Raw genomic sequence first — 20438 nt, 5'->3', positions numbered from 1 at the left:
AAGAATAATACACTGGTAATAATGTAAAGAAATGGATGGAAAGAGGACATGGGTTATAATCGCAGGGGTGAGAGATGATGGAGACCAGGACCAAAATACTTACAATAGAAAACAGAGAAGTGGATGTGTGCTTTTGAGAGAGAGTTAGTAGGTGGGCTCAAGAGGACTGTGCAGACATGCAGAGGGAAAGAGGGTGAAGTAAAGGGTAATCCTAGGTGGCTGGGCTACTGAGAGAAAAAGGCAGCAGAGCACAATGATGAAGACTACATACTCTGGGATTCCATCTCCACTGATTAACAGTTCTGTGACCTTGGGGAAGCTACTTAAGCACCGCGTGCTTCAGTTTCCACATTCCTATAATGGGAATAACAATAGAATCTATCTCAAAGGATTTTGTCAGAGTTACATAAAAGTCCGTAGAACAATGCCTGGCATGTAGGAAATGCTGGATAAATGTTAGCTACATAAAGGGTGATGGTGATGCCATTCACCAGGACAGGGAACGTGAGGGGAGGCACAGATTTCTAGGGAGTAGAAAGAGGAGTTTTTCAGATATTTTAACCAGATCTACCTGTGGGACACCCAGTAGGCAGCTGATTGTACAAAGCTAAAGCTCAGAGGGGAGCTCTGAGAACCAGGTGCTACTACAGAAAGGGTGATACAGAGGGGACATTTGAGCAAGGCCTGGCAAGCATGCAGAAGTGGGCCCTGAGGGGAGAACGTGTGGGTGAGACACAGAGGAAAGAATTCACATAGTCCCTAGGGCACATTGACATTCAAGGGAAAAGGGAAAAAAGACTGAGAAGGAGCAGTCACTGAGACAAGAGGAAGACCCAAAAAAATAAATCTAATAAGGTTGTACCATAAAAATTGAAGAAACAAAAATACGAATGACACTGGGGGGAAGCAGAAATCTTTCCTCTACCCTTCTAGGTTCTTTTGGCTGGTCTGGTAATTAAAGTGACATAAGACAGATTAACAGGAGAAAAACAAATTTCATTACCTACATTCAGGAGCCCCATAAAATATGTGACTCACAGACAGTTGGGCAATTGAGGTTTATATACCATCCTGAGCTAAGGAGAAGGGGGTTGGGGTCTGAGACTTCGAAGGGGAGAAAGACAATTTACAGAAGGATGGGAAGAGCTCATATTTGGTAAACAAATGTTTTCCATGCCATGCAGAGACAGAGGGACACAGAAAAGGAACTTGATCTCCAGGCCTTCCCCCCAGCTTACCACAGCTAGACCATATTCTTTGTAATTATCGCTGGTGATAGTTCTCTTCCTGGAACAAGCCCTCTATATAAATTCTTTTAGGCAGCTAAGGGGGAGGTAAAAGCTCTTCCCGACTCTTTTGGCCTTAACTGAATTCAGCTCAAAGTAATCCACATGCCAAAGTGGCACATTTTAGGGAGGCTTGATCTGAACTCCTTCAGAAGTCAGAGGAGGGGAATGCATCACACACAGGGAACAAGCTCAGAGATTAGAAATAAAGGGTAGGGACAAAAAGATCTCAAAAAAAATGCAGTAATCCCTGAGAGCCAGTGTTTAAAGTTTATTAATTATTTTTATAAATTACCTAGAAGAACCACATAATAAAATCTTCCAGTTGGTAAGAGTCAGAAAGCTCTTTTAGCGAGCAAACTGCCTTCCTAATGAGGATAAGCCTCAGAAAAATCTCACATAGTAATCTAAGTAGGCAAGAAAGAGTAAGATTTTTCAAGGAAAGAAGTCAGAACTTAATGACTTCAGTGAAAAATAATCCCAAATGCATTTTACAAATAAAGTTCTGGCCAGGGCACCAGTATGCTAATAAATAAATAAAATCTTAAAAAAAAAAGTTCTGGCCTCCAAGCTTTCAGTTACTGAACCCCCCAACCCAAAAAAGCTATTTTTAAACCATATACTTCAGGACAGGAAGGAAACTCAGAGACACCCACTGGTTCAGATCGCAGATATGAGAACTTGCTAAAAAGCAGAGAGTGGAGTCATCCAAGACCTACTGAATCAGAATCTCAGGGTATGGAGTTAGAAAAATTTACTGTTTTTTGAAATTTTAAAAATAAACTCACCAGATAATTTATGTGCACACTAACATTTGAGAACCCTTTTTTTATCTGATTGGGAGACCAAGGGTGAAAGAATGTGAATGGCTTGGACAACAGCACACAGCTATGAGAGGCTCCAGGGCAATTCTCAAACTTTAATATGCATCCGAATCATCAGGAGGTTTTGTGCAATATAAATATCCAAGTTCTACCTCCAGAGTTTCTGATTCAACCCTGGAATTTCCATTTCTATCAAGTGTCCAGGCAAGGCTGTTGCTGCTCATCTGGGGACCACACTCTGACAACCTCTGGTCTGTTGCAGAGTCATTAGAGACTTTCCTCTGTGTACCTCGATTCAATACAGTTCTGAACCCTTAAAGACCAAGAAAAGGCAAAGTGTTTCAGGAATGATGTTGAAATGAAATAGAAAACATGACCAAACATAAATTACATACATTTATTCTAAGCCATTCTGGTAAATTGGAAGACACATACAGAGCTGGAAAAGATCCAGACTAAGCTAGGATGAAATTACAAGGGTCAGGGAACATGTTAAGAAACAAAAGCAACTGAATAAAGAAAAAGACCAAATTCACAAAAGAAGGTAAAAATAGATCCTGATTGTAAAATCTCTAAATTAGGAAAAGGTACATGCAGAATGAACAAATTTCAGAATAACATTCAAGAGCTGGTTTAATTATTTGTCTTTTTAATTTATTTGTCTTTTTAAGTTGTCGTCTTGAGTATCCTTCTATTTTAGTCAACTCAGGAAATCTAGTCCCAAACCGGTCTTGAGGCTAGATTTTTTTTTTTTTTTTTTAATTCAAAACCACTTTTGAAAATGGTTTCCCACTGGTCCTGCACAGAGCCTTGGGAGCCACAGAGAAACATTCCTCACTCACCGCCCCAATCCTGCATGACTCAGATATCCAGTATTACCGCAGAAAGACAGCATTCTAGTGCTGTTCTAACTGCTACTCTTTTCTCATGTAGACAAGTCTTAACCTTGAAATACTATATTCAAATATGTAACTCTCTCAACAGCTCAGGATACCTGTAATTGCCTCTATCTACCTGCTATTTGTCTCGCCATTCCAAGAACATGTCCAAAATCCATATCCAGATGAATTCCCCTGACAGCATCTCCTCAGGACCATCAGACACATTTTATATCATATTGTCTCCCAACTCCTTTCAAACCCATTTTCCATTTATGGTACTTGCTGTGCTACCTTCAGTATCTGCTATCATTTCCTCCGAAGAAAGTAATACACCTAAAGTGTTCAATCCTTTCATTTTCCATGGGACTCCTATACCCACCCAAGCTGCTCCCTCTACCTTCTAAGTACCTTGCCCAGGCTGTCCTCTCAGTCACATATATTTGCTTTTATATTCTTCCCACTCAGCGTCCAATACCCTCCTCACCTCCCCAAAATAACCTCACTTCTAAGGGTACAATATCTGGGTTTTGACCTTTTCAAAACCAGTGTAAATATCTTTCTGTCAACACACATACTGCTTTTTACAGCTAAGAGGCAAAAATAGGTTCCAAATAACTTCTGCTACACAGACAGGTGAATGGTTTGAGCTGGCTGAAGGTTTTCCCCAGGACTCATAACTGGTTATTCTTTACCATGAAAAGGTTGACTCTGTTTATGTTTAGTTGAAACTAAAGCTCCCTAAAACATTAGAGGATCTCTCATTGGCCAGAGTTAACTGGAAAAAAAAAACCCATAACAGGTCACAGACACACATACACACCCATACCTAAAAACCAAAACTCAGAGTTTACCATAACCAAAGCCCAAATATAAGACGTCACTGTCCACCAATTAACAAACATGAAATTTAAACACAGGCTCTATGCCAACCTACATTTACTAAGTCTTAGTTTAAAGTGGGCTTCAAGTCTATGCAATGCCCTATTGTTTCTGAAATATCTTCTTATTTACAAACAGAGGACTTCCTGGAAATTCCTACATAGATGCAACACAACCATTTATGATCTGCTTTTCTTTTCCTTAACCTAAACTGTCTTTAAAAGCATAAACTTTGCTGGGCACCTGGGCGGCTCAATTGGTTAAGTGTCTGCCTTTGGCTCAGGTCCTGGGATCAAGCCCCTTGTCCGGATTCCTGCTCAGCGGAAGTCTGCTTTTCCAACCCCCCACCCCACCCCCAGCTCATTCACTCTCTCTCAAGTAAATAAATAAAAGCTTAAAAAAAAAAAGTATAAACTTTGCTTCAACAAAGAGTGTTGGTAAAACCAGATACTCACACACAAAGGAATGAAGTTGGACCCTTACTTTACACCACATACAAAAATTAACTCCAAATGGATCAAAGACCTAAAATAACAGCTAAAACTATAAAACTCTTAGAAGAAAACATGGGGGAAAGCTTCATGACGTTGATTTGCTCAGGCAACAAAAGTGAAAATAGACATACTGAACTACATCAAAATTTAAAACTTCTGTGCATCAAAGGACAGAGCAAAAAGACAGCCCACCAAAAGGGGATATCTATATAGATAGATAGATATATAAACATACACACATATATGTGTATATATATATACACACACATATATACACATATATGCATATATGTATACACACACACACACACACACACACACACATATATGCAAGCCCTATATCTGATAAACGGTGAACATCAGAAATATATGAGAGAAAAAAACCTACAAATCGATGACAAAAAGACAAATGACCCAATTAAAAAATGCACAAAGGACTTGACTAAATATTTCTCCCAAAATGGTACACAAATGAACAACAAGCATATGAAAAATCTTTAACATCACTTATCATTAGGGAAATGAAAATCAAAGCCTCAAGATACCACCTCATACCCATCAGGATGGCTGCTGTCAAGAAACAACCAAACAGCGAAGACGTGGATGGAACTAGAGAGTATTATGTTTAGCGAAATAAGTCAATCGGAGAAAGACAACTATCATATGATCTCTTTGATATGAGGAACTGGAGATGTAATGTGGGGGTTTGGGGGGAGGTAGGAAAAGAAAAAATGAAAAGATGGGATTGGGAGGGAGACAAACCATAAAAGACTCAATCTCAAAAAACAGACTGAGGTTTGCTGGGGGGAGGGGGGACGGGAGAGGGTGCTGGGGATATGGACATTGGGGTGGGTATGTGCTATGATGAGTGCTGTGAAATGTGTAAACCTGGCGATTCACAGACCTGTACCCCTGGGGATAAAAATACATTTTATGTTTATTAAAATTTAAAAAAAAAAAAAAAGAAAAAGAAACAACCAAACAAAAGAACAACAAAAGCCCAGTGTCAGTGAGGATGAGGAGAAACTAGAACTCTCAGGTACTACTGGTGGGCATGCAAAATGACGTAGCTGCTGTGGAAAACAGGGCTTCCAAAAATCAAACATGGAAGCACATTTGATCCAGCAGTTCCACTTCTAGATACATACAGCCAAAATAACTGAAAGCAGGGAACCAAACATATTTATATACCATATTTATTATATACAGGCAGCATTATTCGCCACAGCCAAAAGGGGAAGGAACGCAAAAGACCAACAATTGATGAAAGGATAAACAAAATGCGGTGGAACAGTATTCAGCCTTAAAAAGTAAGAAAATTCTGACACATGCTACAACATGGACGAATGTTACTCTAAGTGAAGCAAGCCACTAACAAAAAGACAAATACTATATGAGACCACACACATTGGTGATCTAGAACAGTTAAATTCATAAAGCCAGAAAGTAGAATGGTGGTTGCCAGGGGCTGAGGGAAGGGAGATAGAGATTTGTTGTTCAGTGTAGTTTCAGTTTTGCAAGATGAAAACATTATGGAGATTGGTTGCAAAACAATGTGAATATACTTGATAATACTGAACTATATAGATTTAAAAATAGTAACAATGATAAATTTTACATGGTATGTTTTAACACAATTTTAAGGTATAAACTTAATGGAATACTTCGTACTAATAAATATTTGAAGAAAGAAGCATCTCAAGGTAATAGCCTTTACTTAGGAAACTATAGACACATTTTTATTTTAGATAAGGTAATGATGTCTCAATATTAACACACAGAGAATGCTATAGTTGTACATATCTTTTAAAGTAAAGGTATAATCTGTGCACTTGAAAATATCTAAAAAATAACACTTTATACACAAGGTGTGCATTCCCTAAAATTAATAAATTTATAGGAACAATTAATAAAGAATGTACATGGTAATGAAAATAACTCCGCATCAAAGGCCACTATTTCATTTCATTTTAATACTCCCTTTCGTTTGAGGGGTTCAAAAAGCTTCACAAAATCTCAGGCCACTGTATTTTTTCTGTTTGAGCCATGAATCACATAGCAAAACTTTCCTCACAATGTTTACTGAAAAATGCTGGTCTGGGGCCCCTGGGTGGCTGGCTCAGTCGGTTGGACTCCTGACTCTTAACTGCAGCTCAGGTCTTGAACTGAGGGCTCTGGGATAGAGGCCTGCATTGGGCTCTGTGCTCGGCAGGCAGTCTGCTTGAGATTCTCTCTCTCTCTCTCTTCCTCGGCCCCTCCCCCACCACTCCCTTGCGCATGTGTGCGCGTGCTCTCTCTCTCTCTAAAATAAAAATTAAATAAATCGTTAAAAAAAAAAAAAAAAACACTAGGTCGGATGCTAAGTGAGTGTAGCACAGACCAGGGCCTCCAATACTTCCCCACTCCTCTTGACCATCCACAACTGAATAAGAGACCTGAGATACAACTTATTAGCAAATTGAAAGAGCAGATATTTCATGAAATTTAGTGTTTGGCATCTAGATGACAAAATCAGATTTATCCATTTCAATCTAAAGAAAAAATATATAAATTCTGAATTTAGACAAAGAGTTCAAAGTACATTTTTATTCAATTATATTCTCAATTTGATCTAATAATAAGCTACTTGAGAACATAGTCCTGTGCTGTTTTATTCAAAGCAAAAATCAAGGAAATAACTAAGAAACACCTTTACATTAAAAAACACAAAGACGAGATGGAAATATGAATTTACTACCTTGGGAGTGTCAATCATTGACAACTCCTATAACATGCAGATTCCCAAACCATTCCCCCTCCCATTCTGGTTCTGACATACTAGATTGGGACCTAATAATTTGAATTTTTAATGTGCATTTTTAACAAACACTCTTATAATACTTGGAGTAACAATGTAAAACACACCACCAATAAGATGCAAATTACACTGGCTCAGAGGTATACCTTATAAGAAAGTTTAGATCTCATCTTATTTAACGTCATCAATACAGGAGCCCTTTCTACAATGCTGACAGATTGGTTGATTGATTTTAATAAGAAAGAATACCAGCATTTACATAGTCAAATAAACAGCACAGACTTCTCTGTAAGCTTATAAAAACATATTGCTTATTTTAACAATACTGCCATTGTTTGAAACCTAGAATAACCTCTTCTAAGAATTAGCTTTTTTTTTTTTAATTTTAATAAACATATAATGTATTTTTATCCCCAGGGGTACAGGTCTGTGAATCGCCAGGTTTACACATTTCACAGCACTCATCATAGCACATACCCTCCCCAATGTCCATTTCCCCACCACCCTCTCCCGGCCCGCCTCCTCCCAGCACCCTCAGTCTGTTTTTTTGAGATTGAGTCTTTTATGGTTTGTCTCCCTCCCAATCCCATCTTTTCATTTTTTCTTTTCCTACCTCCCCCCAAACCCCGCCCCCGCCTTGCATCTCCACTTCCTTATATCAAAGAGATCATGTGATAGTTGTCTTTCTCCAATTGACTTATTTCGCTAAGCATAATACCCTCTAGTTCCATCCATGTCGTTGCAAATGGCAAGATTTCATTTCTTTTGATGGCTGCATAGTATTCCATTGTGTATATATACCACCTCTTCTTTATCCATTCATCTGTTGATGGACATCTAGGTTCTTTCCACAGTTTGGCTATTGTGGACATTGCTGCTATAAACATTCGGGTGCACTTGCCCCTTCGGAGCACCACGTTTGTATCTTTAGGATATATACCCAGGAGTGCAATTGCTGGGTCATAGGGTAGCTCTATTTTCAGTTTTTTGAGGAACCTCCACACTGTTTTCCAGAGTGGTTGCACCAGCTTGCATTCCCACCAGCAGTGTAGGAGGGTTCCCCTCTCTCCGCATCCTCGCCAGCATCTGTCATTTCTTGACTTGTTAATTTTAGCCATTCTGACTGGTGTGAGGTGGTATCTCATTGTGGTTTTGATTTGTATTTCCCTGATGCCAAGTGATGGGGAGCATTTTTTCATGTGTCTGTTGGCCATCTGGATGTCTTCTTTGCAGAAATGTCTGTTCATGTCCTCTGCCCATTTCTTGATTGGATTATTTGTTCTTTGGGTGTTGAGTTTGATAAGCTCTTTATAGATTTTGGATACTAGCCCTTTATCTGATAGGTCGTTTGCAAATATCTTCTCCCATTCTGTCAGTTGTCTTTTGGTTTTGTTAACTGTTTCCTTTGCTGTGCAAAAGCTTTTGATCTTGATGAAATCCCAATAGTTCATTTTTGCCCTTGCTTCCCTTGTCTTTGGCGATGTTCCTAGGAAGAAGTTGCTGCGGTTGAGGTCAAAGAGGTTGCTGCCTGCATTCTCCTCAAGGATTTTGATGGATTCCTTTTCACATTGAGGTCCTTCATCCATTTTGAGTCTATTTTCGTGTGTGGTGTAAGGAAATGGTCCAATTTCATTTTTCTGCATGTGGCTGTCCAATTTTCCCAGCACCATTTGTTGAAGAGGCTGTCTTTTTTCCATCGGATATTCTTTCCTGCTTTGTCGAAGATTAGTTGACCATAGAGCTGAGGGTCTTTCTGGGCTCTCTATTCTGTTCCATTGATCTATATGTCTGTTTTTGTGCCAGTACCATACTGTCTTGATGATGATAGCTTTGTAATAGAGCTTGAACTCTGGAATTGTGATGCCACCGACTTTGGCTTTCTTTTTCAATATTCCTTTGGCTATTTGAGGTCTTTTCTGGTTCCATATAAATTTTAGGATTATGTGTTCTATTTCTTTAAAAAAAGTGGATGGGATTTTGATAGGGATTGCATTAAATGTGTAGATTGCTTTAGGTAGAATAGACATTTTCACAATATTTGTTCTTCCAATCCATGAGCATGGAATATTTTTCCATTTCTTTGTGTCTTCCTCAATTTCTTTCATGAGTACTTTATAGTTTTCTGAGTACAGATTCTTTGCCTCTTTGGTTAGATTTATTCCTAGGTATCTTATGGTTTTGGGTGCGATTGTAAATGGGACTGACTCCTCAATTTCTCTTTCTTCTGTCTTGTTGTTAGTGTAAAGAAATGCGACTGATTTCTGTGATTGACTTTATATCCTGACACTTTACTGAACTCCTGTATAAGTTCTAGCAGTTTTGGAGTGGAGCCTTTGGGTTTTCCACATACAGTATCATATCATCTGCAAAGAGTGATAGTTTGACTTCTTCTTTGCCAATTTGGATGCCTTTGATTTCTTTTTGTTGTCTGATTGCTGAGGCTAGGACTTCTAGTACTATGTTGAACAGCTGTGGTGGTAACGGACATCCCTGCCGTGTTCCTGACCTTAGCGGAAAAGCTTTCAGTTTTTCTACGTTGAGAATGATATTTGCGGTGGGTTTTTCATAGATGGCTTTGATAATATTGAGGTATGTGCCTTCTATCCCTACACTTTGAAGAGTTTTAATCAGGAAGGGATGCTGCACTTTGTCAAATGCTTTTTTGGCATCTATTGAGAGTATCATATGGTTCTTGTTCTTTCTTTTATTAATGTGTTGTATCACATTGATGGATTTGCGGATGTTGAACCAACCTTGCAGCCCTGGAATAAATCCCACTTGGTCGTGGTGAATAATCCTTTTAATGTACTGTTGGATCCTATTGGCTAGTATTTTGGTGAGAATATTCGCATCTGTGTTCATCGAGGATATGGGTCTGTAATTCTCTTTTTTGGTGGGATCCTTGTCTGGTTTTGGGGTCAAGGTGATGCTGGCCTCATAGAATGAGTTTGGAAGTTTTCCTTCCATTTCTATTTTTGGGAACAGTTTCAGGAGAATAGGAATTAATTCTTCTTTAAATGTTTGGTAGAATTCCCCTGGGAAGCCGTCTGGTCCTGGACTTTTGTTTGTTTGGAGATTTTTGATGACTGTTTCAATCTCCTTACTGGTTATGGGTCTGTTCAGGTTATCTATTTCTTCCTGGTTCAGTTGTGGTAGTTTATATGTCTCTAGGAATGCATCCATTTCTTCCAGATTGTCAAATTTGTTGGCGTAGAGTTGCTCATAGTATGTTCTTATAATTGTTTGTATTTCTTTGGTGTTGGTTGTGATCGCTCCTCTTTCATTCATGATTTTATTTATTTGCATCCTTTCTCTTTTCTTTTTGATAAGTCTGGCCAGGGGTTTGTCAATCTTATTAATTCTTTCAAAGAACCAACTCCTAGTTTTGTTGATTTGTTCTATTGTTTTTTTGGTTTCTATTTCATCGATTTCTGCTCTGATCTTTATGATTTCTCTTCTCCTGCTGGGTTTAGGCTTTCGTTGTTGTTCTCTCTCCAGCTCCTTTAGGTATAGGGTTAGGTTGTGTATTTGAGACCTTTCTTGTTTCTTGAGAAAGGCTTGCACCGCTATGTATTTTCCTCTCAGGACTGCCTTTGTTGTGTCCCACAGATTTTGAACCGTTGTGTTTTCATTATCATTTGTTTCAATGATTTTTTTCAATTCTTCTTTAATTTCCTGGTTGACCCATTCATTTTTTAGAAGGATGCTGCTTAGTCTCCATGTATTTGGGTTCTTTCCAAATTTCCTCTTGTGATTGACTTCTAGCTTCAGAGCATTGTGGTCTGAAAATATGCAGGGAATGATCTCAATCTTTTGGTACCGATTGAGACCTGATTTATGACCCAGGATGTGATCTATTCTGGAGAATGTTCCATGTGCACTAGAGAAGAATATATATTCTGTTGCTTTGGGATGCAATGTTCTGAATATATCTGTGATGTCCATCTGGTCCAGTGTGTCATTTAAGGCCTTTATTTCCTTATTGATCTTTTGCTTAGATGATCTGTCCATTTCAGTGAGGGGAGTGTTAAAGTCCCCTGCTATTATTGTATTACTGTCGATGTATTTCTTTGATTTATATTAATTATTTGATATATTAATATCAAATATGTTGATATATTAATATCAAATAATTATTTGATATTAATTGGTTTATATAGCTGGCTGCTCCCATGTTAGGGGCATAGATATTTAAGATGGTTAGGTCTTCTAGTTGGACAGACCCTTTGAGTATGATATAGTGTCCTTCTTCATCTCTTATTACAGTCTTTGGCTTAAAATCTAATTGATCTGATATAAGGATTGCCACCCCAGCTTTCTTCTGATGTCCATTAGCATGGTACATTGTTTTCCACCCCCGCACTTTAAATCTGGAGGTGTCTTCGGGTCTCAAATGAATTTCTTGTAGGCAGCATATTGTAGGGTTTTGTGATACCCTGCATCTTTTCATTGGGGCATTTAGCCCATTAGCATTCAGGGTAACTATTGAGAGATATGAATTTAGTGCCATTGTATTGCCTGTAAGGTGACTGTTACTGTTTATTGTCTCTGTTCCTTTCTGATCTACTACTTTTAGGCTCTCTCTTTGTTTAGAGGACCCCTTTCAATATTTCCTGTAGAGCTGGTTTGGTGTTTGCAAATTCTTTCAGCTTTTGTTTGCCCTGGAAGCTCTTTATTTCTCCTTCTATTTTCAATGATAGTCTAGCCAGATATAGTATTCTTGGCTGCATGTTTTTCTCATTTAGTGCTCTGAATATATCATGCCAGTTCTTTCTGGCCTGCCAGGTCTCTGTGGATAGGTCCGCTGCCAATCTAATGTTTTTACCCTTGTATGTTACAGACTTCTTTTCCCGGGCTGCTTTCAGGATTTTCTCTTTGTCGCTAAGACTTGTAAATTTTACTATCAGGTGACGAGGTGTGGACCTATTTTTATTGATTTTGAGGGGCGTTCTTAGCATCTCCTGGATTTTGGTGTTTGTTCCCTTTACCATATTAGGGAAATTCTCTCCAATAATTGTCTCCAATACACCTTCTGCTTCCCTCTCTCTTTCTTCTTCTTCTGGAATCCCAATTATTCTAATGTTGTGTCGTCTTATGGTGTCGCTTATCTCTCAAATTCTCTCCTCGTGGTCCAGTATTTGTTTGTCTCTCTTTTGCTCAGCTTCTTTATTCTCTGTCATTTGGTCTTCCACGTCCCTAATTCTTTCTTCTGCCTCGTTTATCCTAGCAGTGAGAGCTTCCATTTTTGATTGCACCTCATTAATAGCTTTTTTTTATTTCAACTTGGTTAGATTTTAGTTCTTTTATTTCTCCAGAAAGGGCTTTTATCTCTCTGGAGAGGGTTTCTCTAATATCTTCTATGCCTTTTTCGAGCCCGCCTAGAACCTTGAGAATCGTCATTGTGAACTATAGATCTGTCATGGTACCAATGTCCATATTGATTAGGTCTCCAGCCTTCAGTACTGCCTCTTGTTCTTTTTTTTTGTGGTGAGTTTTTTCGCCTTGTCATTTTGTCCAGATAAGATTTGCTTTCTCCTCCTCTAGAATTCTGATGTACTTGGTGAGTGAAGTTGGTCTTGGCTGGGTTTCTTGTTGATCTTCTAGGGGAGGGGCCTGTTGTGGTAAGTCTCAAGTCTCTTTGCTGCAGGCGGAATTGCACCGGCCTTGCCAGGGGCTGGGCTAAGCAATCCGCTCGGGTTTGCTTTAGGGAGCTTTTGTTCCCTGAGAGCTTTCTGTAGAGTTCCGGAGGACGGGAATGAAGATGGCGGCCTCCCAATCTCTCCGCCAGGAGGAGCCGAGAGCTTGGGGTTCTGCTCCTCAGTGAGCCCTCAGAGAAAAGCGCCCAACTGCCCTGCCTCCCTGGCCTGTGGTCGCACCGGTAGGAAAGCGGTCAATTGCTGGCACTTGGAGAAATGCGCCCGGTTGCTTTCACCTCCATGGCCTCCAGCTGCGCTCCGAGCCCACCCAGCCTGGGACCGGCACAAGGTAACTCCGGGCTGAGAGCTCACTCCTCGGCTTTGTCGCTGTAGCTGGCTTCCCCGCTCTAATACCTGCGAGCTCTGCGGCACTCAGACACCCCCGGTCCTTCTGTGACCCCGCAGGACCTGGGGTTACGCTGACCCTGCCTGGGTTTCCCCCCGGTTTAGCCTCTGGAGCGATGTTTCCCAGTGGAGCCGACTTTTAAAAGTCCCGATTTTGTGCTCCGTTGCTCCGCCACTTGCCGGGAGCCGGCCCCTCCCCCCGGGGTCTATCTTCCCATCGCTTTGGATTCACTTCTCCGCAGGTCCTACCTTTCAGAATGTGGTCGATTTTCTGTTTCTAGAATTGCTGCTCTTCTTCTCTTCGATTTCCCGTTGGATTTGTAGGTGTTCACAATGGTTAGATAAGCTATCTAGCTGATCTCCTGCTACCTGATGTCGTCTCAGCCTGCTACTTCTCCGCCATCTTGACTCCTCCCCCCAGAATTAGCTTTTAATACAGTGTATAAGCCTTCAAACACACAAATTACAGAAAGGAAAACTGTTTTCATTATATTACTTCACTGTCTGGTTTTTGATCAAAATTAGAGCCCCCAAATTCACCATCTTAGCCCTAAAGGAGTTTCGACACCTTCTCAAACATGCCCCACAGGGTTGAGATTTGCCACCACAGAGAATGCCACCAGAGGATTAAGATGCTATTCCAAAAAATAAATAAATTTGAATGGTTTGAGTAGAGGACAGTCTCTCAAAAAAAGAACGGTTTTGAACAAGATCATGTTGACTTGGACATGTGAGCTCAAGTAGGCTTTTTTTAAAGCATGCTATTGAACATTACTAAATTCATATCAATAGTAGTAAGACATTACCTGTGATTGCTCTCTTCAGGAGTCTACTGCTGAGTTGTATTTGCTCTCTCCACTGTATCAGAGCGACAGAAAAGATTTCTCCAACACTTGGCACTGCTGGAAACTCCCAGAAGAAGGCTTCCAAAATCTGCAGAGAATTTTAAAAAGTCCTGCTATCATTAATAAACTAGAAAACCCAATCTAAGATTCTCAAGTTTGTCTCCCCTCCCTTTACTGCCATTTGTGGTATACAGACTGCACTTAGCTTTATCATCAAGGAAATTAAAAGCAAAAAGTGCTGTCCCTGTGCTTTAATAAAACCACTTTTTTGCACCAAAAACATCACAAGAATTCTTTCAAGGCTGTTGGCTCTGAACCCCACCACTTCATCTATTTTTTTTAATGATTTATTTATTTATTTGAGAGAGAGAGAGAGAAGGGGGAAGGGCAGAGGGAGAGGGAGGGAATCCTCAAGCACACCCCCTACTGAGCATGGAACCCCATGCAGGACTCGATCCCGGAACCCTGAGATCATAACCTGAGCCGAAACCAATAGATGCTGAACCAACTAAGCCACCCAGGTGCCCCAACACCACTTGAAACCACACCAATGGGGACTAAGGAGGGCACTTGTCCTAATGAGCATCAGGTGTTATACGGAAGTATTGAATCACTATATTGCACAACTGTAACTAATATAACACTGTATGATAGCTATACTTGAATTAAAATAAAATGAAAATATATATACATATGTATATACACATACACATACACACTTATATTTAAAACATGGAAACCATTTAAATGCCCAATAACTGAGGAAGAGTTAAGTAAATTTGACACAACATAGTTTAACATAACCATGATTTTGTCAGCCATCAAAAGCTTTTATGAGTTTATAATAAAACGGAAAATGCCATTTATCAATAAAGAAAAAGCAGAGCACAATGTTGTAATTATATATGATCACAACTACTTATGCAAAAGCAAGAAATAAGATACAATTTGTTTCAATCAAGTTATAAGTATCAAGTAAACTATTTCCCCAACTTAGACGGGTTAAGGTGAGTAATTCAAGTCAGAGTCTAGTATAACAAATAGATCTCTTCAAAATCTCTGTGTAACAAGGATGAACCACCCATGAATGAGATAATTTTTCTGCAACAGTCCAATATATTAAAAGATGGTTTCCTAGAAGTCACTGTCAGAGGTTTTATGTGTGTTTGACCTACAGGTGCCTCAAAGGCTTAGAAGATAATACCTTTTCTTGTAACAAATATTTCATGAAAGCGGAAAAAAAATAGGGGTGTCTTGGGAGGAAGACCTCAGTGTGACCTAAACCTCTAAAACCAGTCACAGTGGCGGTAATGACCAGGCAGAAGGAGAGTGAGTATGAGACTAAAAAATAAAAGGTAACATTTTCCATGCAAATAAATCAATTCTTCATATCCTTAAAAGGAGATAGCAGGTCCAAAATGGAGTCACTAGTGCTAAATCCTGTCAGCAAACCATGACTTAATACCTAACCTAATTGTACTTCAACCTGCCACAATCCCCCCAGGAATGTGACCTTTAGCCAGTCAACATGGAATTAGCAGAATGAGCACCACGGAGATAATCCACCTAATAGACCCCTTCCATCTCCCTTAGGAAGACAAACTTACCTGAAACAATGCATTCTTTGCTAATAATTTCCTTTTTCCACCCCCTTTCTGCTTTTAAAAACCCTTCTTGAACAACTCGGTGAAGTTCCTTTTTATTGCGATGGGATCCTGCCCAATTCATAAATCAGTTGAATAAGGCCAATTTATCTTTAAATTTATTCAGTTGAATTTCTGTTGTTTAAAAATACCAAAAATTTGGGGTGCCTGATTGGCTCAGTGGTTGAGCATCCAACTCTTAATTGGGACTGGAGTCATAACCTCAGGGTCGTGAGATCCATGCTGGGTGTGAAGCCTGCTTAAGATACTCTCTCACTCCCTCTCCTTCTGCCCCTCCCCCTACACCCCCACCACTAGCTGGGGTGCACAATCTTTTTCAAAAGAAAATTTTTCTTCAGGACCTTCAAATCTGCCTTCTCCACTCTAATCAATTAATCATTTATTAAGCATCTGCGACATCACAGTTAAATTCATAATCACATCTCGGGCAATTTCATCACAAGAGGTTTTACAAGGAATGGAATGCTACTTTCTCCATAATCCCATGTGAACAGTTTTATCATCATGTATGGGAGAGATACAGACTCTTCTAAGGCCTCTTAAGAATTACAGATTGCTTCCAGATGCTTTTCAGGTGATTTTAAGCCTTTCTTCATCCTGTGACTGCTGAATTATAAAAGGGCATCTCTAATTCATGAGAAATACTTCTCTCATCTTAGTGTCCATTATCATATATCCTCCCCTTACACTCAACATTTTGAGGCGCTCACACATACACTTTTACTGAGGTAATAAGGCATCGCTGTGTGTCAGTGAGGGCTTTACTGAGAACCACTTCTATTTCACCATCATGATTCGTGGCAGCAACACTTCAGGACTCCAAAGGAAGCCAAGTCCTTTGACAGTAATGCAGAGAATGACATCAAAAGCAAGGTTAAACAGAACTCAAGTAAACTGAAAGACTCTTTTAAAATTCGCTGGGTCTTGATAATCCTCTTGGTTGTCATCTCATTTAAAAACAAAATATTTCTCCTGCTAAAAGGACGGGTGAGGGTTGGCAGTTAACAACTCAGTCACACTCAAATCTCTGCTCAGGCAAGTGCTCTCCTTCGAACAAAACGTCCTACCTCCATATAATAAAATCAAATTCAGGCTCACACTCCTGTGTGACAGCGATGTCACATCCCTAATTTCAACAAAAGAACAAAATTTAAACTTCATTTCCAGATGGCATAAATTCAACGAATTTAGACCTCTGCTGTGCTGAGTTCAGAAACCTGTTAATAGACAGGAATACACAAAAAGTATTAGCAAAACCACCAAATGAACATGGCAGGGGGGAGGGATGGATAATTAATACCTCCATCATAAATTTCTCCCTATAATCAGTAAAACAGATGCGGGGGTTTACACAGGAGGTGTAGATTTATCCATAGCACTATATTAATTGACCTCTGTTATAATCAAGTGCTTTCCTGCAAGGTAATTAAATCAATCAATCAAAACAGAAGTCTCTAAAAGTTCAACAAGTTCATTCCAACACATGCAACTGACTATGAGCTAATTATTGAATAATTTCATTCTCCAAAAGAGCTGATCTGAGATAGATTATATTCACATGTGGACACTGTAGAGCAGAACAAAATGTTCTATGTGGTCTTACAATCTTCACTGATTCCATTAAGCATATAATAACTCAGCCTTAAAATGGATGCACGTAAACCCAATCCCTGAATTCATAGATGATAAAAATGAAGTACAAGAGGCAAAGGGGCCTGTTCAAGAGGGAATAACTGGAAACTGTGAAGACAGAGGTAGGTCCCATATCTTCTGAGCCACAATGATGTTATCTTCTCCACATTAAGCTCACAGTTCCTCAACTATACTACCCATTAAGTTGATCTTATTCCTTTCCCTGACCAGCAAAACTTTTTTTTATTAACATATAATGTATTATTTGTTTCAGGGCTACAGGTCTGTGATTCATCAGTCCTACACAATTCACAGCGCTCACCATAGCACATACCCTCCCCCGTGTCCATCCCCCAGCCACCCCATCCCTCCCACACCCCTCCACTCCAGCCACCCCATCCCTCCCACACCCCTCCACTACTAAACCTTTGGGAAAAGTTGAAACACATCAAGCTTCAATCTTCAATTTCCATTCAATCAATCCCTGATATTTTGCATTAGATACACAGAGTCTCCTCTTTACCCAAGAAACCCAGCGTAAGTTGGATGACTTTTGGAAGGTCTTAACCCAGAAATAAATTAATGAGTTGTAGCATATCCCAGAGGAGGAAAAACAGGCAGGGAGAGATGACAGGCATCTCAGGAATGAATCAAAAAAACAAGTTTATTAAAATGAATAACGAAGGTGAACAAAACCAAAACCTAAGTATTAAAGTGCTATTTCCCAAAGTGACAACTACTCAAAGGTCGCTTCTTAAAGGGGGGGAAAAAAAAAGTAGTAACCATTGCTGTTCAAAGTTCTGCATTCAAATAAATTTGGAAAACACTGCATTCTAAATATCCCTCTTGAATATTCACAAAGCACATTATGTGTATTAAGGCTCCAAGAAAATCTGCAGGAAAGAAGCCCACTCAGTTTTAATCGAACGTTCTAACGTTCCCCAATCTTATTTGACATCTTTGGTTTGTGGAGCTTGTACTGACATCCTCCAAGAAACATACTTCAGGAAGCACATACAGCATTTTTGATGAATAACATGAGTATGACCCTCATTAAGCAGCATTTATAGTGAGATAGGCTTCCTCTTCCAAACCAACTGTTAAAAATCAGCTCATGAAATAAAAGAACCCTGTAATTATAATGGAAATATCCACCACCAACAATGTGTCATAAGTGCTAAGTGCAAGGCACTGTGCTAAATGCAATTTTTGGGGGGAAGTGGTGGGGGTGTATTCAAATTCAAATTACACTCCCCAGAAGCTGTATCTATTCATAAACAAGCAAACACTTTAACACAAATAAATATATTATATACACTGTTCTGTACCTTACATTTTTCACCAAACATATACCGGCAATTTTTCCAAAACAATACATAAAGAGATTCACTGATATTTTTTATGACTGCGTGGTTTCTAACATCCAGATGTAACAGTGTTTTTATTCAGTTGCTGTGGATGAACATTTCAGTTGTTTCCAATCTTTAACCATTATAAACACTCCTACAATAATTATCTTGTATATAAATCATTTTCTCATGCATGTAATATGTATGTCCATGTAAGATACATTTATAGTACACAGGAATATATAGTATATCTCGGAGAACGTATTCATAACTAGGATAAATTTCTAGAACTGAAGTTCCTCGTCAAAACATACAAGATTCTTCATATGATAGATTTTGCCAGATGGCCCACTAAAGGGGCTACTGTGTTGCATTCATGCCCTTTACAGGGTAGGTTATAAACCCATCTAATAGTGGTAAATGATACCTCCACGTAGCTGTCACATGCAAATCTCCTTTAATGAGTGGAGTGTAAAAGCCAAAGCCACGGTCATTTCCCTTCCAGAAGGCTATTTGTATCCTTTGTCCGTTTGTCTACTGAATGGCTGGACTTCTCAGGGATTTGTAGGAGCTCTTTATTAGAAAAATTAGTCCCCCTTTGTGATATGGAAAGCAAACATTCTCCCCAATTTTCTTGTTCTCTTGGTTTCCTTATGCAGGATTTTTTCAGTTAGGGTTTTTTTGGGGGGTGGGGGGAGGTAATATGATCAAGGTCACCCATCCCTTTTATGGCTTCTCAGTTTTCTGTCTTACTTAGAAAGAACCTATGTACTTCAAGATTATAAAATAATTTCTCATGCTGCCTTCTAGAACTTATTTGTTAAATATCTGTTTTATATAGGTTTTGGCTTAACAATTGAGGTACTGCTCTAAACAGTTTTTTCACTCCAAATGGCTACCTGCTTATCCCACTACTATTTATTGAACAGAGCATCTTTCCCTAATTAATCTGAAAGGCCATCTTTATCATATGCTAAATATGATATTTGGTAATACCAATGTTTCGATTATTATAGCCTTACAATATGTTTTGTTTTTTTGTAAATGGGCTCCACACCCAGCATGGAGCCCAAAGTGGGGCTTGAATTCACAACCCTGAGATCAAGAACTGAGGTGAGACCAAGAGTCAGACACATAATCGACTGAGCCACCTAGGTGCCCCACTTTACAATGTGGGGTTTTTAGGGTTTTTTTTAATATTATTTATTTATTTATTTGATAGAGAAAGAGAACAAGCAGAGGGAGCAGCAGAGGGAGAAGCAGGCTCCCCGCTGACCAGGGAGCCCAATGCGGGATCCCAGGACCCTGAGATCATGACCTGAGCTGAAAGCAGATGCTTAACCGCCTGAGCCACCCAGGTGCCCCTACAATGTGTTGTAACGTCTTTTTCAGAGTTGTCCTGGCTATTCATTCTTATTTTTCCATGTGAACACAGAATACACTTGTTTAGTAACCCCCACCAAAAAAAAAAAAAAAAAAAAAAAATCCTGTTGTTATTTTCACTGGAACTACATCAAACACACACATTAATTTAAGGAGAACTAGCATCTCTATATTCAAGAATAGGACAGGCCTTTTCATACCTTTTCTGTATCCCTCAGGAGCATTAAGTGCCTTCATATACATTGTATATATTTCTTAAGTTTATTCTTTGGTACTTTATCCTTTTTCATGCTAATGATCTTCCACTATTTCTTTAAATTCATTAGTGTTGGTATATATGAAAGCTATAGATGTTGACAAATT

General features: G+C 39.3%; 1 protein-coding gene across 1 annotated transcript in view; it reads right to left on the bottom strand.

Annotated features, from left to right (window-relative positions):
* The window catches only part of FHIP1A (FHF complex subunit HOOK interacting protein 1A), a 244968-nt gene that overhangs the window by 150283 nt on the left and 74247 nt on the right, over window positions 1-20438 (bottom strand). Inside the window, exon 2 of the mRNA XM_080796952.1 lies at window positions 14009-14135. The gene's annotated coding sequence lies outside the window, so the exon portion shown is untranslated. The remainder of the gene's footprint in view (window positions 1-14008; window positions 14136-20438) is intronic.

Source organism: Martes martes (genome assembly GCF_963455335.1).
Source record: "Martes martes genome assembly, chromosome: 2".
Taxonomy (NCBI): Eukaryota; Metazoa; Chordata; class Mammalia; order Carnivora; family Mustelidae; genus Martes; species Martes martes.
This window is presented reverse-complemented; position numbering and strand designations above follow the sequence as displayed.